The sequence below is a fragment of the Tamandua tetradactyla genome, chromosome 12 (assembly GCF_023851605.1).
Source record: "Tamandua tetradactyla isolate mTamTet1 chromosome 12, mTamTet1.pri, whole genome shotgun sequence".
Classification (NCBI taxonomy): Eukaryota; Metazoa; Chordata; class Mammalia; order Pilosa; family Myrmecophagidae; genus Tamandua; species Tamandua tetradactyla.
In genome coordinates, this window is record NC_135338.1 from 25596678 (window position 1) to 25620227 (window position 23550).

At 39.2% G+C, this 23550-nt stretch overlaps 1 protein-coding gene and 1 pseudogene across 8 annotated transcripts in view; one reads left to right on the forward strand and one right to left on the reverse strand.

Annotated features, from left to right (window-relative positions):
• RAD51B (RAD51 paralog B) overlaps positions 1-23550 on the forward strand; it is an 889743-nt gene that overhangs the window by 107251 nt on the left and 758942 nt on the right. The window lies entirely within an intron of this gene.
• On the reverse strand, positions 22361-23476 carry LOC143652644 (small ribosomal subunit protein eS1 pseudogene; annotated as a pseudogene).

Here is a 23550-nt window from a genome sequence, read left to right on the forward strand (position 1 = left end):
TTATTATTATTTTTTTTTATCCTTTAAGTTGCCCTTACTGGTGCTCTGCATTTCTGTGCCCTCCTCCAGACCTTCTGCTCCTGTCTTTTTTTTTCAACTGGCAGAACTCCCTTTAATATTTCTTGTAGGGCCGGTCTCTTGTTGACAGATTCTTTTAGGATTTGTTTGTCCATGAAAATTTTAATCTCTCCCTCAGTTTTGAAGGGCGGTTTGGTTGAGTACAGAAGTCTTGACTGGAAGTCTTTCTCTTTTAGGATCTACAGCTGTCTTCTTGCCTCCATGGTGCCAGTTGAGCAGCCTGAACTCAGTCTTATGTGGTTTCCTTTATATTTAGCAAATTGTTTTTTTCTTTCCGCTTTCAGAATTTTCTGCTTCTCTTCAACATTTGACAGATTGATTAGTATGTGTCTTGGGGAAGGCCTATTTGGATTCATTCTGTTCAGAGTTCATTGAACTTCTTTGACTTGTATATTTATATCCTTCATAAGGGTTGGAACCATTCCCACCATTATATCCTCAACTACTCTTCCTAGGCCTTTACTCCTCTCTTTTCCTTCTGGGACACCAATGATTATTATATTTGTGTAATATCATATAATATGTGCTTTGCTTTGTCCATTATTTCCCTGAGAGCCAGTTCAAAATTTTCCATCTTTTTTTCCCTTTGCTGTTTTGAGTATTCGAAATCAGTTATCCTGTCCTTTATATTGCTTATTCTTTCTTTTGCCTCTTCAAATCTGCTGTTGTGTGTCTCTAGTATGTTTTTTATTTGGCTGACAGAATCTTTAATCTCTGTGATATCTGCTATTTTTCTATTTATTCTTTCAAATTCCTCTTTATGCTCTTCTCCTGTCTCCTTGATCTCCTTTATGTCATTAGGAGACATAATTACTTTACTTACTTTATTTAGTAGAGTTATATGAACATCTTTGATTAGATGTTCCAATGTATGTGTTTCCTCTAGTATTTTAATTTGGTCATTAGGCTGGGCTATATCTACGTTGTGATATGTCTAGTGATCTTCCGTTGTTTTCATATCATGTAAATATCTTGATTGATTTACTTTGGAAGTTGATTTCCTTCAGTAGTTTAATGCCTTGGGTTTGTGGGATGGATGCGTAGCAGGATGCAGGGCACAGGGTGGTGCACAAAAGTGCAGTGATGCATTGTAGCGCAGGTATAGATACAGGTTGGGGATGCTATGCTGGTGCCTGTGAACGTGGGCACCCAGCGGCCAGGGAGGATGTAGCTGTGTGAGTGCATGGGTCTGGGGTGTGTGGCCCTGGTGTATGTTGGTTTAGAGCACAGGGTGCTTTGTGTGCATATGCTCAGCTGTGGCATCGGGTGGCATTATGCCTGCATGGGCTGGGAGCGGATGTGACCCGGCTGCGCAGGTCAGCTCTTTCCCAGAGCTGGAGGGCATGACTGGGTTCCATGCACATGGACAGGTCTAGGAGTGCCTTAAAGTGATGTACCTGTATGCAGGACTCAGCAGGGCTGGGGTTGGGGTCTGTGTGACTGTGTGGGCTGGGGGTGTGTTTTGCCTTGATATGAAGGTAAGTGCTGGCAGCCTTTATGCACTGGCAACAGCCTGCAGGGAACAGGGAGAGGGAGGTAGTGCTTGGGAGGGGCACAGGAGAGGTGAATTGGGTTGCACTTGGGGTCCTGGTGTCGGGTAGGTACACATGCGAGGGTTTGGTGGGGCAGGGGCACTTGCAGTGTGTGCTGGATTGAAATGATGTACGTCTGCTAGAAAAGCCATGTTTCAATCAAAATCCCATTTTGTAAAGGCAAAATAATCCCTACTCATACTGTATGTTTGAAACTGTAATCAGATCATCTCCCTGGAGATGTGATTTAATCAAGAGTGGTTGTTAAACTGGATTAGGTGACGACATGTCTCCACCCATTTGGATGGGCCTTGATAAATTTCTGGAGTCCAATAAAAGAGGAACATTTTCGAGAGTGAAGGAGATTCGGAGAGAGCAGAGATTGCTGCAGCACCACGAAGCAGAGAGTCCATGAGCCAGTGACCTTTGGAGATGAAGAAGGAAAATGCCTCCCAGAGAGCTTCATGAAACCGGAAGCCAGGAGAGAAAGCTAGCAGATGATGCCGTGTTTATCATGTGCCCTTCCAGCTGTGAGAGAAACCCTGAACTTCATTGGCCTTCTTGAGCCAAGGTATCTTTCTCTGGATGGATGCCTTTGATTGGACATTTCTATAGACTTGTTTTAATTGGGACATTTTCTTGGCCTTAGACTGTAAACTAGCAACTTATTAAAAGCCATTCTGTTTCTGGTATATTGCATTCTGGCAGCTATCAAACTAGAACACAATGCGTGGAGTGGGATTGGGTGATGGGGTTTAGGTGCATGGGATATAGTGTGAGTTGTGGGTCATGGGTCTGTGCTGATGAGGGTAGCACATTCAAGGACTGCAGCTTTGCTTACTTCCTACTCCTGTCTCCCCATCTGTGCACTCCTGTGGGCTCTGGGCTTTTACATTAAATTCTGATTCTCTTAGTTCCTCAGCTTTTGCCACCGCAGCCACCCTGTGTGGTGCAGAAGAGTCTCTCCAGGTCACCTACACTCTGGAATCGCCATCTCAGTTTCCTCCTGTCCCTTCTCTAACTTTTCCTTGGAGCGGGGCTGAACCCGATCTATCCTATTCCACCATCTTCCCAGAACACTGTATGGTTCTTCTTTAGTCTATTAATATGGTGTCTTGTAATGATCAATTTTTGAAAATTATGTCATCCTTGCATTATTTAGGTAAACCCCATTTGGTTTATATGTGTATATAAATAAATTTGTATTCAGTGTATTAATTTATGTTATTTAAAACCTGGTTCCAGTTCGAGAGGGAACCGAGTAACCTTTGTGCACATACTGGTAGCATGTATGTCTGGCCTGGTCTCTTTGTTGGTGGCTGAGGGACTAACTCAGGGGACTTGCTGCAGGCTTGCTGTCCCAGAACATACCTTGCATATAGAAGGCAGCTCATAAAGTTATACTAAAGAACACAGCAGGAGAGCAGTCTTGTTGTGGATGCCTGGGGCAAGGGATTACTGGCTGTGGGACATAAAGTGCATTGCCTAGTACTGTTTCCTGGGGAAGAAGGGACATTTGTTTATGTATAGAGAGGGACTTCTTAGGGCCATACACATACATACACAAGATACATGACAAGAGACATACACAAAAGGACCAGGGCAACTCCTACTCTTTTGCTTTGAGCTATCCTCTAAACTTATTGTTTGGGCAAATGTTGAAGGAAAGCAATCACAGAGGACAATCTGCAAAGCCTAGAAAAGGTATTTTCTTGTCTTTTCTTCTTCTTCTTTTTTTTTTATTAGTTCTTAACAATCAAGGAAAGTTCTATCATAATACTAGCTCGATTCAGGCTTAAGGAACAGACACCTCAGTCTAATTTCCAACAAGACCAGCTCTAGAAGAGTTGATAAACTCTTAGCAACTAAGAGTTTAGCAACTCTGCTGTTTGAAAGGAAAACTCTACTGTTTGAACGGAAAGGGCAATAGTCAACAGAGGGAAGCTGCATGAAGAAATAGAGATTTCCACTACGGGTAATGATATGGGTAAATATAAATGCCAATATTACTGTATTTTTGATTTGTAATGCCACTTTCCATTTTCTACAGAATCTGAAAGGTAAATGCATGAAGTGTAATGTTAGATCAGTGGTTTTGAAATCATAATGGATAAACATTTAATTTGTTACAAGGGTTGTGTAAAGGAGGGTAGATTGAGGGGTTTAGGAACCTAGTTTATGTATACTATTTCAGGCGATACAAAGAGTATGAGATTATTATAGATTTAGGATTATTATTATTATTATGAATTTAAGCCCCATTGTAACTAGGAAGAAAATGTCAGAAAACATAGAAACTCATGGAAACAGAAAGTTAAGTTCAAGTTGGCAAGGACAAGGGGGTAGGAGGAGTTAATGTGAAATGGGCATAGGTCTTTGTTTTGGGGAAATGGGAAAGTTTAAGTAATGGAGGTGGTGAAAGTACTACAGCATTGTGAACGTTATTGATTCCATACTCCCTGTATGCCTGGGAGTAGTTGAGATGGAAAAGTTTATCTTATATTTGTATTGCCACAATTAAGAGGAAAAGAACAACTAAAGAGAAAAATCACAATGGAATACAATGCATGATCCTTTATGGGATCTATTAAGGTAGGAGAAATACCTAAAAGGACATTAGTGGAATATGAAAAAATGGACTGAGGTTTTATATCAATGTTAAATTGCTTGAAGTTGATAACTGCACTTAAAGTATTTACATAAGGTGGTTACATAAGAATATCTTTGTCCTTAGGAAATATACATGGCAGTATTAAATGTCCAAGGTGTGTGATATATACAACCTACTTTCAAGAGTTCAGAGTATGGATTGATTAATACATATACAGGCAGATAGATGGAAAAATATATGGATGTATAGATAGAATGATTTGGCAAATGTACAATGTTAAAATTGGTTGATCTCGGTTTCTGGAGATATAGTGGTTTGTTGCAGTTCTGCACATGGGCTTTGCATAATTTTTAACTGTTCTGGAAGTTTGAAAGCATTGCAAAATAAAATGTTAAAAATTTTTTATAAAGGTAATTTTTTATTGTGTTTATGTTCACGAGATGTGCGATATGAAATTGTCTTTTAATGTTTTTTTCTGGTTTTGTTGTTAGAATGATGCTGGCCTCATGAAATATGGTTTCCCTCTTTTTCTGTTCTCTGGAAGAGTTTATTTAGGATTGATGTAATTTCTTTCTTCAATGTTTGATAGAATTCACCTGCAAAGACATCTGGGCCTGGAATTTTCTTCTTGGGAAAGTTTTAAAAAATGAATTTAATATCTTTAATAGATATAAACATTCAGATTATTATTTTTTACAGGACAAACTTGGATTAAAAATTATTTTTTATTTTTTATGTATTTTTATTGAAATATCTTCACACACCATGCAAGCCATCCAAAGTGTACAATCGATGGTTCATGATATCATCATATAGTTGTGTATTTATCACCATGATCATTTTTAGGATATTTGCATTACTCCAGGAGAAGAAATAAAAAGAAAAAAGAAAAACCTCAATATATTCCATACCCCTTCCCCCTTTCTCTTAGCCATTAGTATTCCAATCTATCCAATTTTAAGACTTACAGTGGATTTAGATTTAGTTTTGTGTGTCCACTGATATATATGAGTGCAACAAACAAAACATCCTGAAGTAGATCGGTACAAACATGGGCAACTGATTTTTTTCCCCCCAATATATCAAAGATCAACAGTACTAGATTCCAGTCCAACAACCTTAAGTGTTTTCTTCTGGCCACTCCAAAACACCAGACTTTAAAAATAAATATCTATACAGTGAGTCAGCAGTCACAGTCATTTGTTAAATCCTAATTTATCAGCTACACCTCCTTCCTCTCATTTGAAATTTCTCTCATTCTTCAGGGATCACTGGGCAATGACATTTTAACTTCTTTGTGTTGGAAAGGGATGCTGACCTTCTAGGGTAGAGGATTGAACCTCATTGTTATTCTTGGAGAGGCTGGTACCCTGGGTTTCAGGACTCATCTGGCTAGGACCAGTCTGGAGGCCTTAAGTTTCTGAAAAAAATAAACTTACTAAGACAAACTTTTTTTTTTTACTCAATTTTTAAAAAACTTTTTAAATTGTATAGTATAACATATATAAAAAACAAAGAAATAAAAAAACAATAGTTTTCAAAGCACTCTTCTAAAAGTGATTATAGGATAGATCCCAGAGTTTGTCATGGGCTGCCATGTGACCCTCTCGTATTTCTCCTTCTAGCTACTCCAGAATATAGGAGGCTAGAGGGCTTAAATTCTTTTTTATCATCACAATTGACTTTTTTCCCTTTCTTTTTTGTGAATGATAACATATATACAAAAAAGCTGTAAATATCCTAGCACAGCACCACAATTAGTTGTAGAACATATTTCAGACTTTGACATGGGTTACAATTTCACAGTTTTAGGTTTTTACTTCTAGCTGCTCTAAAATACTGGAGACTAAAAGAGATATCAATTTTAGTGATTCAGCATTCGTATTCATTTGTTAAGTCCTATCTTCTATGTATAATTCCACCATCACCTTTGATCTTTCCATACCTCTCATTGGGGTTGTTTGGGCTATGACAATTCTAAATTTTTGATATTATAAGGGTCTGTCATTAATATGGGGTAGGGAGATGGAACTATCTGATATTCTGGGGAGGGCTAGGTTTCAGGACTTACCTGGACCAGGGACCCATCTGGAGGTTGCAGGTTTCTGGAAAGTTACTCTAGTACCTGGAACCCTTGTGGAATCTTATAGATTGCCCAAGGTGTTCTTTAGGATTGGCTGGAATGGTTCTGGTTGGGGGTTGGCAGGTCACGATAGATAGCAGGGTCTACCTGAAGCTTCCGTAAGAGCAACCTCCAGAGTAGCCTCTTGACTCTATTTGAACTGCCTCTGCCACTGATACTTTATTAATTACACTTCTTTTCCCCCATTTGGTCAGGATGAAATTGTTGATACCACAGTGCCAGGTCTGGATTTATCCCTGGGAGTCTTCTCCCATGTCGCCAGGGAGATTTTTCACCCCTGGATGTAAGACATACTTTTATAGATCCTTACATAGAGCTCAGGGCACTTCCTAGGGTTTTCAGGGATACTGTTGGTTGGGGCATGGCATACTGTGGTAGTTTGAAATGTCTAGGTAAAGCTTGCAAGAGTAACCTCCAGAATGACCTTCAGTTTTATTGAATCTCTTAGCCCCTGAAACTTTTATTTTATTCCATTTATTTCCCCCCTTTGGTTGGTCTCAATCCCATGATGGCAGAGCCAGGCTCATCCCTAGGAGTCATCTCCCATGTTACTAGAGAGACTTCCACCCCTGGGAGTCATGTCCTATGTAGTGGGTGGGGAGAGTAGTGAGTTTATTTGCAGACTTGGCTTAAAGAGAGAGGCCACATCTAAACAACAAAAGATGCTCTCTGGGGTGACTCTTAGGCATAATTACGTGAAGGTCTAGCTTTGCCATTGAAGAAATACATTCCAAAAGGGCAAGCCTCAAAGTTGAGGGTTTGACTTACTATATTGGGAGTTCCTGATCCCAGGTGTATTAGTTAGGGTTCTCTAGAGAAACAGAATCAACAGGGAACACTTGCAAATATAAAATTTATGAAAGTGTCTCACGTGACCGTAGAAATGCAGAGTCCAAAATCCACAGGGCAGGCTGCGAAGCCGATGACTCCAATGGATGGCCTGGATGAACTCCACAGGAGAGGCTCACCAGCCAAAGCAGGAATGCAACCTGTCTCCTCTGAGTCCTCCTTAAAAGGCTTCCCACCATTGGATTTAGCATCACTAATTGCAGAAGACACTCCCCTTTGGCTGATTACAAATGGAATCAGCTGTGGATGTAGCTGACGTGATCATGACCTAATCCTATGAAATGTCCTCATTGCAACAGACAGGCCAGCGCTTGCCCAATCAGATGAACAGGTACCACAACTTGGCCAAGTTGACACCTGTCCCTAACCATGACAGTCCACCCCTTGTCAACTTGGCACATATATATATATATCACCTTAGACCATACTTAATTTCCAAATGAAAACAAATAAGCACACATTTTTTCTTTTACCTGACAATACTCAACTGTCCTGCATATAACTGGAAACACATTAAATCTCTCCAGAATAGCGTGCAAATCCTTGGGCAACATTCATTCTTAAACTTGATATCTTACAACTTAAATAGTATAACACAAACAAAACAGCATTACAGTCCTCGTTTCTGTAACTGATCACGTGGTCGAAGTTCATATTTATCACTACCTTCTTCCACTACCCATTCCATGTTCCCTTTCCCCTCAGCAAGCACTTCAGCTGGCCGTGGTTCTTTGCCTGGTGGGGTGACCCAAACCTTCATTCCTGAAATCTCAGAGCCATTAGTGGTCCTGCCTGGATTGTGTTGTTGCAGTTTTCCATTGATTTTAATCACAGGGCATGGTAGTACTAATAGACGCCCCAGGGGATCTCCTATATTCCAAGAAAACTCTTCTTTACCTCCATTATGTAGTTGTAGTCCTACTTCCTTCTGATAGTCAGGGTCAATTACCCCAGACAATAATGTGATCCCCTTCTTGGTGTGTTGATCCAGAGGCATAAGTAGCCCAAAGTGGCCAGGTGGCAATCTTAACTTCCAGTTCAGTGGTATCACTGTTGTTTCTCCTGGAGAAAGCACACCCCGTTTTGGAACTAAAACCTGTAGACCAGCAGAACTCAGGGTAGCAGGGACAGGAAGCAAAAATTTTCCTAGTGGATCACTAGGAGTAATAATGAGTGGCACCACACCCATTTCCACTCCTTGGTTCCTGGACCCATGGATCCTGGCTATGGGAGAAGCAGTACCATACAGTGGATGCTGATTCAGAGCATACACAGCTTCCTGGAGAACATTACCCCAGCCTTTCAAGTTTTTGCCACCTAGTTGGCACCGTAATTGAGTTTTCAAAAGGCCATTCCACCGTTCTATCAATCCAGCAGCTTCTGGATGATGGGGAACATGGTAAGACCAGAGAATTCCATGAGCATGTGCCCATTCCTGCACTTCATTTGCTGTGAAGTGTGTTCCTTGATCCGAAGCAATGCTATGTGGAATACCATGACGATGGATAAGGCATTCTGTAAGCCCACGGATAGTAGTTTTGGCAGAAGCATTGCGTGCAGGGAATGCAAACCCATATCCAGAGTATGTGTCTATTCCAGTTAGAACAAATCGCTGCCCCTTCCATGAAGGGAGTGGTCCAATGTAATCAACCTGCCACCATGTAGCTGGCTGGTTACCTCGGGGAATGGTGCCATATCGGGGGCTGAGTGTGGGTCTCTGCTGCTGGCAGATTGGGCACTCAGCAGTGGCTGTAGCCAGGTCAGCCTTGGTGAGTGGAAGTCCATGTTGCTGAGCCCATGCATAACCTCAATCCCTACCACCATGACCACTTTGTTCATGAGCCCATTGGGCAATAACAGGAGTTGCTGGGGAAAGAGGCTGACTGGTATCCATAGAACGGGTCATCTTATCCACTTGATTATTAAAATCTTCCTCTGCTGAAGTCACCCTCTGGTATGCATTCACATGGGACACAAATATCTTCATGTTTTTAGCCCACTCAGAAAGGTCTATCCACATACTTCTTCCCCAGACCTCTTTGTCACCAATTTTCCAATTATGGTCTTTCCAAGTCCCTGACCATCCAGCCAAACCATTAGCAACAGCCCATGAGTCAGTATACAAACGCACCTCTGGCCAGTTTTCCTTCCAAGCAAAATGAACAACCAGGTGCACTGCTGGAAGTTCTGCCCACTGGGAGGATTTCCCCTCACCACTGTCCTTCAAGGACACCCCAGAAAGGGGTTGTAATGCTGCAGCTGTCCACTTTCGGGTGGTACCTGCATATCGTGCTGAACCATCTGTAAACCAGGCTCGAGTTTTCTCTTCCTCAGTCAATTCACTGTAAGGAACACCCCAAGAGGCCATAGCTCTGGTCTGGGAAAGAGAAGGTAATGTGGCAGCAGGAGTGGAAACCATGGGCATCTGTGCCACTTCTTCATGTAACTTACTTGTGCCTTCAGGACCTTCTCTGGCTCTATCTCGTATATACCATTTCCACTTTACAATAGAGTGCTGCTGTGCACGCCCAACTTTATGGCTTGGTGGGTCAGACAACACCCAGCTCATGATAGGCAACTCAGGTCTCATGGTAACTTGGTGGCCCATGGTTAAGCGTTCAGTCTCTACTAAGGCCCAGTAGCAGGCCAAAAACTGTTTCTCAAAAGGAGAGTAGTTATCTGCAGCAGATGGTAAGGCTTTGCTCCAAAATCCTAAGGGTCTGCGTTGTGATTCTCCTATAGGGGCCTGCCAAAGGCTCCAGACAGCATCTCTATTTGCCACTGACACTTCCAGCACCATTGGATCTGCTGGATCATATGGCCCAAGTGGCAGAGCAGCTTGCACAGCAGCCTGGACCTGTCGCAGAGCCTCCTCTTGTTCAGGTTCCCACTCAAAATTAGCAGCTTTTCTGGTCACTCGATAAATGGGCCGGAGTAGCACACCCAAATGAGGAATATGTTGTCGCCAAAATCCAAAAAGACCAACTAGGCGTTGTGCCTCTTTTTTGGATGTGGGAGGGGCCAGATGCAGCAATTTATCCTTCACCTTAGAAGGGATATCTCGACATGCCCCACACCACTGGACACCTAAAAATTTTACTGAGGTGGAAGGCCCCTGTATTTTTGTTGGATTTATCTCCCATCCTCTGACACGCAAATGCCTTACCAGTAAATCTAGAGTAGATGCTACTTCTTGCTCACTAGGTCCAATCAACATGATATCATCAATATAATGGACCAGTGTGATGTCTTCTGGGAGGGAGAAACGATCAAGGTCTCTGCGAACAAGATTATGACATAGGGCTGGAGAGTTGATATACCCCTGAGGTAGGACAGTGAAAGTATATTGCTGACCTTGCCAGCTGAAAGCAAACTGTTTCTGGTGGTCCTTACTAATAGCTATTGAGAAAAAAGCATTTGCCAGATCAATAGCTGCATACCAGGTACCAGGGGATGTATTGATTTGCTCAAGCAATGATACTACATCTGGAACAGCAGCTGCAATTGGAGTTACCACCTGGTTGAGTTTACGATAATCCACTGTCATTCTCCAAGACCCATCTGTTTTCTGCACAGGCCAAATAGGAGAGTTGAACGGGGATGTGGTGGGAATCACCACCCCTGCATCTTTCAAGTCCTTAAGAGTGGCAGTAATCTCTGCAATCCCTCCAGGAATACGGTATTGCTTTTGATTTACTATTTTGCTTGGTAGGGGCAGTTCTAGTGGCTTCCACTTGGCCTTTCCCACCATAATAGCCCTCGCTGCACGAGTTAGAGAACCAACGTGGGGATTCTGCCAGTTGCTCAGTATGTCTATGCCAATTATACATTCCGGAACTGGGGAAATAACTACAGGATGGGTCCGGGGGCCCACTGGACCCACTGTGAGACGGACCTGAGCTAAAACTCCATTGATCACCTGGCCTCCATAAGCCCCCACTCTGACTGATGGTCCAGAGTGACGTTTTGGGTCCACTGGAATTAATGTCACTTCTGAACCAGTGTCTAATAATCCCCAAAATATCTGATCATTTCCTTTTCCCCAATGCACAGTTACCCTGGTAAAAGGCCGTCGGTCTCCTTGGGGAAGACTTAGAGGAAGGTTAACAGTATAAATTTGTGGCACTGTAACAGGTTTCTCCCCCATAGGGACCTGGCCTCCCCTTCATTCAAGGGGCTCAGGGTCTGTAAATTGTTTCGAGTCTGGAAATTGGTTAAGGGGCCGTGACTCTGTGTTTTTGTAATTCAGGTTAGACTTCTGTTCCCTTGACCTAGAACTCTTTTGTTTATACAGCTCCAACAAGAATTTAGTAGACTGCCCTTCTATTGTATTTCTAGGCACCCCATCATTTACTAGCCAATGCCACAAATCTCTGCGTGTCATATAATTTTGATGCCTCCTTTGAGTTTGTTGTCTATTATAATACCCACGTCTACCCTGTCTTTGCCACCTGGCTTCTGCCAACTCGGGATCCTGTCATCCCCATTGTGTTTAAGGATTCCAGCTCAGTGACAGCAGTTCCTACAGTAATATCTGACCTACAGAGAAGTGCAACCACAGAGCTCTTGGGGGATGATGGTGCTAGTCTCACAAATTTATTTCTCACTGTTCTGGTAAAAGGTGCATCCTCTGGACATTCCTGGGGTGTAAGAGCAGGCTTTGCATGATAAATCCACTCTAACATCCCAATCTCTCTAAGCCTCTGGATCCCCTCATCTACATTATACCAGGGCAGTTCTGGCATTTCAACCTCAGGTAATGTTGGCCACCTTTTGATCCATGTTTCAACCAACCACCCAAACAAGCTGTTAACACCTTTTCTAACTGCTCTAGCTATAACATTGAATGCAGAATCTCTGCTTAGTGGGCCCATATCAATAAATTCAGCCTAATCCAGCCTTATATTCCTCCCACCATTATCCCACACTCTTAAAATCCATTGCCACACATATTCCCCTGATTTCTGTCTATATAAATTGGAAAACTCACACAGTTCTTTTGGAGTATAACGTACTTCCTCATGTGTGATACTTTGTACCTCACCTTTAGGGGCCTGTTGGGACTTTAGTCTAGTTATAGGTCTAGAAGAAATGAGGGGTGGTGGGGGTGGGTCATGAAAAGAATTAGAAATATCTTCCAAGCCATTTGCTTCAGGGCTTTCATTTGCAGTTTCATCTGGTGAAACAGGATTAATAACTCTAGGGCTAATCCCTTCAGGAGGAGGTTGGGTAGCCAATTCCTCAAGGCAGGCTGGAGGTGGGGCGGCTATGTCCTCAGGGCAGACTATTACAGGGTTATCTAAAGAAGGCTCAGTATGGTCTAGGGTTTCAACCTCACCCCCAACATCATTATCAATCCATATGTCACCATCCCATTTTTCAGGGTCCCACTCCTTTCCAATCAATGCCCTCACTTTAACGGCAGACACCATGCAAGACTGAGATTTCAGTTTACATTGTAAAGTTGCTACTCTAACAATAAGATTCTGAGTCTGATTTTCAGAGATCTCAAGTCTACGGCTACAGGAAATAAAATTTTCCTTCAGGATACTCATAGAAACCTCTACATCTTTCAGACGGGACTTAAGCTTCTTGTTTGAAGCCTTAAGCCCATCCCTTTCACCCTTTAATGTAGACAGTGTATCTAACAACAACCAACCAACACCTCTATAACTCTTATTTCTACAAAACTCTGTAAAGGTGTCAAAAACATTATCCCCCAGAATCTGGCTTCGTACAAGCAAAAGCATTAGGAGAATCGAATGATGATATTTTGACTATCTCCTTTGCCAACTCAGTCCATGGATTGGGAGTGTCATTCTGATTACAGGAATCAGATTCCTTAGTGTCTCTGAGCCCAGTCAGAGTAGAAAACCATTCATAAAAACCCATTTTTAAGATTCTGTTCCTTAAGAACCACTCCTGGTACCAAGATGTATTAGTTAGGGTTCTCTAGAGAAACAGAATCAACAGGGAACACTTGCAAATATAAAATTTATGAAAGTGTCTCACGTGACCGTAGGAATGCAGAGTCCAAAATCCACAGGGCAGGCTGCGAAGCCGATGACTCCAATGGATGGCCTGGATGAACTCCACAGGAGAGGCTCACCAGCCAAAGCAGGAATGCAACCTGTCTCCTCTGAGTCCTCCTTAAAAGGCTTGCCACGATTGGATTTAGCATCACTTAATTGCAGAAGACACTCCCCTTTGGCTGATTACAAATGGAATCAGCTGTGGATGTAGCTGACGTGATCATGACCTAATCCTATGAAATGTCCTCATTGCAACAGACAGGCCAGCGCTTGCCCAATCAGATGAACAGGTACCACAACTTGGCCAAGTTGACACCTGTCCCTAACCATGACACCAGGTGAGGCTATTTAATGTTAATTTCCACATTTTTTCCCCAGTTCCTCAAGGTGACTTTGCAATTATGTTTTTATCTTCTGCCACACATACCCTGAAATATATCCAGGTATTACATTAATCTTTATAGAGTAGAAATATCTCATTCCCTATTCTGTGTTCCAGGTAATCAGGCTGTTTAAATAAACTGACCAGATAGGTTAATTCAGATAATTTGCTACAGAAAATTTAAATTTTGGATCAAATAAACATCTCTTTCTTCGGTTATTTATTCTTCTTCAGGGAACTTCTGTAGGTTGTGACTTTCAAGGAACTTTTCCACTTCATTTATGTGGTAAAAGTTATTGGCATTAAAGGGCAGGCCACGGTGGCTCAGTGGTAGAGTTCTTGCCTGCCTTGCCAGAGACCTGGGTTCGATTACTGAAGCCTGCCCATGCTAAAAAAAAAAAAAATTATTGGCATTAGGTGTAGGCCCATTACTGTCCTTTCAAAAAACTTAGGATCTTTAGTAGTTTTCCCTGTTTTATTTCTGATTTTGGTAATTTGTGTCCTTTTTTTTTTAATCTTGGTCAAATTTTTTGGAGTTTATCAGTTTTATTGAGCTTTTCACAAGAATAGCTTTTGTTATTGATTTTTCTCTATAGCTTTTTTGCCTTCTATTTTGTTGATTTCTGTTCCTTATTATTTCTTTTTCTTTGCTTCTTTTAGGTTTCTTTTTTCTTTACAGGTAGAAGCTTAGATTATTGATTTTTAGGCTTTTGTTTTTTTCTACTATATATGATTGACACTATTAATTTTTCATTAAGTACTGTCTTAGCTACATCCCAGAAATTTTAATATGTAGCATTTTTAATTCATTTAGGGGTGAAATGTTGAGTATGTTTTCTAATTTCCCTGTGACTTTTAATTTGACCCAAGTACCATTTAGAAATATTTTTTAAATTTCTGAATATTTGAGGATTTTCACCTATATTTCTGTTATGGATTTCTAGTTTAATTCTCTATTATTTCAGTATTTTTAAATTTAATGAATCCTATTTTTTGAAATTTATTTATTAATTAAAAAATAAAGAAACAACATAAAACAACATACATAATCAGTAATTCACAATATCATCACTTAGTTGCGTATTCATCATTTCTTAGAACATTTGCATTAATTCAGAAAAAGAAATAAAACGAACACAGGAAAGAAAAAAAAAAGATTATACCACATACTATACCCCTTACCCCTTGCTTTCATTGATCACTAGCATTTAAACTAAACTTATTTTAGCATTTGTTCCCCCTGTTATTTATTTTTATTCCATATGTTCTACTCCTTTGTTGACAAGGTAGATAAAAGGAGCATCAGACACAAGGTTTTCACAATCACGCAGTCACCTTGTGACAGCTGTATCATTATTCAATCATCCTCAAGAAACATCCTCATGGCTACTGGAACACAGCTCTACATTTTCAGGCAGTTCCCTCCAGCCTCTCCACTACATCTTGAGTAACAAGATGATATCTACTTGATGCATAAGAATAACCTCCAGGATAACCTCTTGACTCTGTTTGGAATCTCTCAGCCATTGACACTTTGTCTCATTTCCCTCTTCCCCCTTTTGGTCAAGAATGTTTTCTCAATCCCTTGATGCTAGGTCTCAGCTCATTCTAGGGTTTTTCTCAATCCCTTGATGCTGAGTCTCGGTTCATTCCAAGATCTCTGTCCCACGTTGCCAGGAAGGTCCACACCCCTGGGAGTCATGTCCCACGTAGAGAGGGGTAGGGTGGTGAGACTGCTCGTTGTGTTGGCTGGAGAGAGGGGCCACATCCGAGCAACAGAAGAGGCTCTCTTGGGGGTGACTCTTAGGCCTAAATTTTAAGTAGACTTGACCTATCCTCCCTCTTGATGGTCTCTGTTATGAACAAAATTGAATCCTATTTTATGATCCAGAATATGGTCCATCTTGGCGAATATCCTGATGTATTTGATGAGGATGTGTATTCACACATCCTTTGGATTCAATTGCCTTTGGGGTGAATGTTCTATAAGTGACAATTTGTTCAAATTGGTTGATAGTATTGTTCTAGTTTGGTATATCTTTACTGCCTTTTTTGGCTAATTATTCTGTCACAGTGAAAGGAGTATTAAAATTTTTAAGTACAGTTGTGGCTTGTCTCTTTCTCATTTCAGTTTTCTTATTTTTTTTTTTGCTTCATGTATATTGAACCTCTCTTGTTCAGTGCATACATTTAGGGTTGTGTTATGTCCTCTTGATGAAGTGATCCCTTTTTGTTAATGTCCCTTTTTACCCCTGTTAATTTTCCTTTTGGAAAATTTCCTTTGGCTGATATTAATATAGCCAATTGAGCTTTCTTTTCTTTTCCTTTGCAGCTTTCTTTTGATAGTGTTTACGTGATATATCTTTTTCATTCTTTTACTTTTCTCCTGTCTGTTTTTATCTTTTAAGCACATTTATTATATATAGCTTATGGTTAAGTATTGCTTTTATATCCAAGTTGATAATCTTTGACATTTAATTCAAATTTTAAACTATAAACATTTAATGTGATTATCAAATATGATTGGATTGTTTTTCATTTTTCCCTTCATTTCCCTTTTTCTTCTTTTCCTGCTTTTTTGAATATTTCAGTATTTTTTTGGTTCCATTTTATCTCAGTAGTGATGTACTAGTTTTATCTGTTAATTTTATTTCTTTAATTTTTGCTCTGTGGTTTATAGTATCCATCTCTACCTTGTAAGTCTACCTTCAAATAATATTATACCATTTTGCATATATCATAAGAATCTTTAGAGCAGTATACTTTCATTTCCCTTGTATTATCCTCTGTTCTATTTTCATCATTTCACTTCTACTCATGTTTTAACTCCGCAATACAGTATAGTATTTAACTTTTTTTTGGTGCATGGTCTGGAAGTATTTAAATTTTTATATTCAATTACCTTTCAATGCAATGAAAAAATTAGATAACAGTTTTTCTATTTTCCCCCATATTTACCATTTCTGATGATCTTCATTCCTTTAAAATAGATCCAAACTTCCATTTTGCATCCTTTCTTCTCTCTGAAGAATTTCTTTTAATAGTTTTTATATATATGTTAGCTGTCTATGAATTCATTGTTTGTTCAGCTGTGAAAGTATATTTCCCTCCTTTTTAGAAGCTATTTTTGCTGGCTATAGAATTGCTGGGTGACATTTTTTCCCTTTCACCAATTTAAAGATGTCCTAGTATTTTCTCCTTGCTTGCGTGGTTTCCATTGAGAAGTCTGCCATCATTCCATTCTTTCTTCCTATCTGTTGTGTTCAGTTTTTTTTTGTTGTTGTTGTTGCTGTTTTGTTTTCCCTTTGACTGCTTTTAAGATTTCTTCTACCGGGTTTTATCCATTTGATTATAACTTCTCTTGCATTGTACTCTATAAATTTCTGCTGTGTAAGGTTCATTGAGCTTTTTGGATCTAAGGGGTTAATAATTTTCATTAAATTTTGAAAATTTCTAGCCTTTACCCCTTAATATCTTTTCCTTTTCTTCTCCTCTCCAGTTACATCAATGTGAAACTACTTGGTATTCTCCCATAGAGGTAAGAGTCTCTGTTTAATTTTTCTCCTTTTTTTTTCTCTATACTTCATTTTGGATAGATTCTGCTGCTGTGTCTTCAGACTTACAAATATTTTTGCCTGCAATTTCTAATCAGCTATTTATCCTACTTGGTGTATTTTTCATTTTTGATATTGTGTTTTTCATCGCTCGAAGTTCCTTTTGAGTCTTTAATACTTGTTTCAGTTCTCTTCTCATCAAATTATTGTTTTCCTTTATATCAGGGATTAGAAAAATTTATCTGTAAAAGGTCAGATGGTAAATATTTTAGGTTTCTTGCTCCATAAACAAAACTGAACTTACAATAGGAAGCAATGGGCTTGATTTGGCCCATAGCCTGTAATTCATGCACTCCTGCCTTACCTTCCTGAGCATATTTATAAGATTAATAGTAGCTGTCTTAAGGTTTTTGTCTACTAATTCCATCAGTGTTCTAGTTTGCTAGCTGCCGGAATGCAACACACCAGAGATGGATTGGCTTTTAATAAAAGGGGATTTATTTTGTTGGTTCTTCAGAGGAAAGGCAGCTAACTTTCCACTGAAGTTCTCTCTTACGTGGAAGGCACAAGATGGTCTCTGCTGGTCTTCTCTGCAGGCCCCTGGGTTCCAACAACTTTTCCTGTGGTGACTTCTTTCTGCATCTCCAAAGGCCTGGGCTGAGCTGCTAGTGCTGAGATGAGGAATGCCGAGCTGCTTAGCAGTGCTATGTTGCAATCTCTCATTTAAGCACCAGCCAATTAAGTCAAACATCACTCATTCCAGCAGACACGCCTCCTAGCTGACTGCAGATGTAATTGGCAACAGATGAGGTTCACGTATTGCTGGCTTATGTCTGCAGCAATAAGACTAGGTATGCTCACCTGGCCAAGTTGACAACTGAATCTAACTAACACAATCAGCTAGGTAATTTCTGGTTTTTTTTATTGATAGATATTATTTTCCTGGTTATTGGTCATCTTTTCTTCCTCTGTACATGTCTGATAATTTTTTGTTAGATGTCAGACACTGAATTTTACATTTTTATGTGTTGGATTTTAATGTCTTTCTTTAAAGAGTGTTGAATTTTGTTCTAATGTGTAGTTAAGTGTTAGTTTGATCTTTTTGAGCTTGTTTTTAAATTTTATGACAAGTCCTCAACAATCTGTAATCTGAGACTAATTTTGTCCCACCACTAAGGTGAAACACTTCTGGGAACTCTACCCAGTGTCTACTGTATTATGAGGTCTCTTCACTCTTCTGGGAACTTGAATCATTTTCAACCTTGTGTGAGCTCTTAGGAATTATTTGATCTACTACTTTCTTTTTTTTTTTTAACATTTTTTTTAATTGTAAATAACGTATGTACAAAAAGCCAATAAACTTCCAAGTATATTTGAACAAATAGTTATGCAACAGATTTTAAAGTTTGGTTTGGGTTACAGTTCCACAATTTTTCATTTTTTCTTCTAGCTGCTCCAAGACACTGGAGACACAAAGAAATATCAATATATTGATTCAGCAGTCATATTCCTTTTTTTAATCCTATTTTCTCTGTTATATCCTTTCTTCTCTTTTTTGTGAAAAATAATATATATACAAAAAAGCAGTAAATTTCAAAGTACATTGCAACAATTAGTTGTAGAACAGATTTCAGAATTTGTTATGGGTTACATTTCCACAATTTTAGGTTTCTATTTCTAGCTGCTCTAAGTTACTGGACACTAAAAGAAATATCAATATGCTGATTCAGCACTCATACTCATTTGTTAAATTTGACCTTCTCTGTATAACTCCACCATCACCTTTGATCTTTCTCTAACTCTGAAGGGCTGTTTGGGCTATGGCCATTGTACCTTTTTCATGTTGAAAGGGCCTGTGAATAATATGGAATAGAGGGATGAAACTAGTTCTCGAAAGGCTGGCTCCTCTGCATTTCAGGACTTACCTGGTCCAGGGACTCATCTGGAGGTTGTATGTTTCTGGAAAGTTGCCCTAGCACATGGAACCTTTGTAGAATCTTATATAATGCCCTAGGTATTCTTTAGGATTGGCAGAAATACTTTTGATTCAGTTTGGCAAGTTATGATAGTAGCAATGTCTAATTGAAACTTGTGTAGGATTGACCTCTGGAGTAGCCTCTTGATTCTTTGAACTCTCTCTGCAACTGATTCCTTATTTGTTATACTTCTTTTCTCCCTTTTGGTCAGGATGGCTTTGTTGATCCCACAGTTCCAGGGCCAGACTCATCTCTAGGGGTCATCTCTCACACCTCCAGGGAGACTTTCAACCCTGGATGTCATGTTCCATGTAGAGGGCAATGGTTTCACTTGCAGAGTTGAGCTTAGAGAGAGAGAGGCCACATCTGAGAAACAAAAGAGGTCCTCCAGAGGTGACTCTTCGGCATACCTATAAGTAGGCTAAGTTTCTCAACTAAATATGTAAGTGTCACAAGAGCAAGCCTCAATATCAAGGGCTTGCCCTATTGATTTGGTTGTCCCTAATGTTTGATACACTATCCAGGGTTTCCTCAGTGGAAAAATTTTCTAGTTTCATATTTCTCCTGTCCCTCAAGGGACTTTGCCAATACTTTTTGTTTACTATACTCTGGGATGTATCTAGGAATTACTTGATCTACTACTTTTTGATAGTTCTTTCCTCAACCTCAGATAGTTTTCTCTTACACAAATGAAGATTTGTTCTTGAGTGGACCCCTCTGTAAATCTTAACAGTGTTCATTGTGTGTAGCTCTCTCCTCTGTAGTATTCTGCCTCCCAAATTCTAGTCACCTTTGCCTGTCCGAACTCTGATCCCCATGTTCTCAACTCGAGTGAGAATCTGATCCCCATATTCTCATCTCAACTACTGGGCTCTGTTTCAGTTCCTCTTCCTGTGTTGCAGCATGGAAACTCCCTCTGATAGCAAGCTAGAACAATCTTAGGGCTAATGTTATTTGTGCCCTAGCTTGTCTCCTTGCTTTCACCCTTGCCCCATCTACTGTTTTCTCTGTGTTCCATAGCTCAAGTGATCCTTTAAAAAAAGAAGTCAGATCATGTCAGACCTTCTCCTAGACCTCCTATCTTGCTAAAAATTCTAAACTAAAGTAGCACATACCTATAGGTCTTAATGATCTTAGCCCCTGGCTAGCTCTCTTACCTTATTTCCTAATGTTTTCCTTACTCCTTGTGTTCCAGCCTCATTAGCGTCCTTGCTATTCCTCAAAATACCAGGCCTCTTTCTACATCTCGGCTTTTGTACTTGATATAGCTTTCTATTCCAATTTGCTGTTCTGCTGAATATCTACACTGTTTATTATCTCATTTCCCTTAAGCCTCTGTTCAAATGTCATCTTATTAAAAAGGCTTTTCCAGACCACCCTACATAAAATATTACTTGCCTCTCAACTGTCACAGTGTTACCTCATCTTGCTGTAATTTTCTCTTGGAGTATTTATTACCTGACATATAGTGTGCATTTATTTGTCTGTCTCCCTCAATAGCATGTAAGCTCCATGAAGGAAGGAGTTTTATTTTTCTTTGTTCATTGTCATATCCTCAGCACCTCGAATGGTGCCTAGCATGTGAATAAATTTAAAATGTATCCTCTGAGAGGAATAGCGTTTATAAAATGATGTCCACTAGATGGCATTGCTTTCAAACTTTACATAATGTCCGGGAACAAAAGAATTTTTTCTGTTGCTTGCTCTAATAAAAAATATCATTGTGATTACGATTATCAAAATAAATTACCATGAGTAATGTGAAGTATATAGAATACTATCTTTATATTTGTTTTTTGAGTTATATATTTTTCACATTTTCAAAATAAAAAGCATTTGGAGAAACAGAAAATTGCAACATAGTGATATGTAAATAACCATGTGATACAGTTATTTAGTAAGGTGACTTTGAACAAAACTAGTTCATGCCCATACATTAACCACTGTTTCTTCTCAGGGACCTTAATGGAATGAGAGAGCAGTAATAAGTTCCAGAGTCTTTTGCCACTCAAGACCTTGTTGAAATTCAGCCTAGTGCTGGAGGGTGGGAAGTTATTATTGTGTGTCAGCTTTTCAGTGGTTGTTGCCAGTGAGTTAGGTACTCCCAATCTTGTTTTTAATCAACTGGGCATCCATATTTTGAAAAACTTCCATGTTTCTAGTAGGTGTTGCCATATCTATTCCATTAAAAATCAGTGGGTTCTTCACCTAGAAATATTTAATAAGGATTAAAGAACATGGCTTTTCTGTAGTACACAACATTTTCAAACTGGCATAGGCAATTAGAATTGGTTCATTGGTTCAACTATACATTCAACTATAAATTAGAAATGTAGGCTCTTTCCAGCTGCTTTGTGCACCATTTTTCACGTATGGCGGTTGTTTTCATGGAGCTTCTGTACCTGTGTGCATCTGTTCCATGTTATAAGTGGATGGAATAATGGGGGAAATAAAAAGTCCTTTACTTCCAAATATATATATATATCAGCAGGTTCTGAGTGCTAGAGCTTTTTTGCTGACTTCTCTGACTGGCACTAAATTCAGCAAATAGTGGCCTTAATAAAAAAAAATTTATACATTTTCCCCAAGCCCTCAGAATTTTCCAGCTCTGCCTTTGCCAATTGCCATCTCTTTTATTTCCTTGTGCCTTCATCACTTACCTCATTTCCTTCTTTCATTTCAATCCCTACACCTCTTTCAAGAAATTCTCCCAAATGGCTGTTTGATTCATTTTCTTCTCTTTACACATCTTTTGGTACTATTCCTTATTCTTGAAGTAATTTTTCTTTTTCCTGTTCAACCTAATTATGGTTTTTCTTGTCAAATTGTTCAATTTTTAGAAAATCTTGAGTACTTTTCTTTTATTTCTCTCTTCTCTTTTCCTGTTTTAGGTTTTTTTCTTTCATTTCTGAATATAGCATATGTAAGAAACTTTAAATCTATTTAGAGTTCTTATTCTCTTCTTGGAACTCTAAATATTTACAAATGAAAACACTATCCTTTCGTACTTTTGTTTATTTAAATGGAACCCAAAATGCAGGATAGTTTTAGTGTTTATAGTTCTTCTCATTCCCCCATTGGATGGTTAACTACCAAGGCTGATAAAGCATCATTTTTTAATAGGAGACTTATACTCAAAGATATATATATGCATATGTTTTACAAAGAAGACTTTTTATTTGCCACTTTTAAAAGTCTGAATCTTAAACAGATTCTTGGACTGTATGCTTATATTCATCAGCTTGTTCCACTTTAGCACCCTTCTCATTTCTGATTGCTTTTCCAGAACTACTACTTTCACCGTGAAGCTCCATGAGTTTTCTCAATTCAAATTCAATTCAGCATTTTTACTTTTCTAACAAACACATGATGGAGAGGACAGATAGATTGGCAAGCCTTCTCTATGTCTACCAATGCTGTCTGGAATAAATTTATTGACCACTGCTTTCAAGTCATTTTCTGTACCTCTCAGGGCGTGATTTCCATCATCTTCCAAATTTGACAGACCTGTTGGTGCTGAGTATAAGAGGTTTCCAAATCTGATTGTTGTGTTTTTGGGTAAAACTAACACAGAATAGATAAAGCGAATAACTGTCGGTAGTTTTGACATCTATATGAGCTTCAATCATGGTCTCACATTTTTTGGCCATGGAGCGTATTTTGTCACAGGCAAGATCCATGCCATGGAATTTGATTAGATAGATTTTGCCCTGCATATCCTCCGTAATTAGCTTGAATTTTCTAAATGCAACTTCATCATTCTGCAGGTCAGAAAGGCTCACTTCAAAAACACGACCATCAGATGCAATTTTGGTTCCTTGAGTCCTTGAATCTAGTGTTTTTCCAATATTTCTTATATTGAACATTGCTGGTGCTTTCACATCATACCAATCTTTCTTAGAAAATGGATCAACCACTTTCTTCTTGGCTCCTTTTTTGTCACCTTTTGCAAGGTGCTTGTTGCCAACCACTGTGATACTACACAGAGAGCCAAAAGGCAACAATATATATTTTTAACATTTTTAATCAGAAATATTTGAAATTTTTAGTAATCCTCTTCATGTCTTGAACTATTAATGAAGATAGTTGCGTCTGTTTCAACTTGTCACTCTCTACACTTGTTGTACCCCCTATATTATATCTAGCTTTGAGTTCAGGATTCAGTGTTTAAAAAATCTTTTTGTTGTTATTATTGTTTACAAAGAAACTGTTGGATAGCATTTACTTATGCAAATTGAGTTTTCATTGAGAAGACTTTTTTTAAATGGAAACAAGGAGACTTACTGATATATCTGATTATTAGGATGATAATAGAACATATTTGTTCAAATATATTTCTTTCACTCAAAAAATGAATTTTACCTATTTGCTAAATATATCTTCTAGCTGGTAA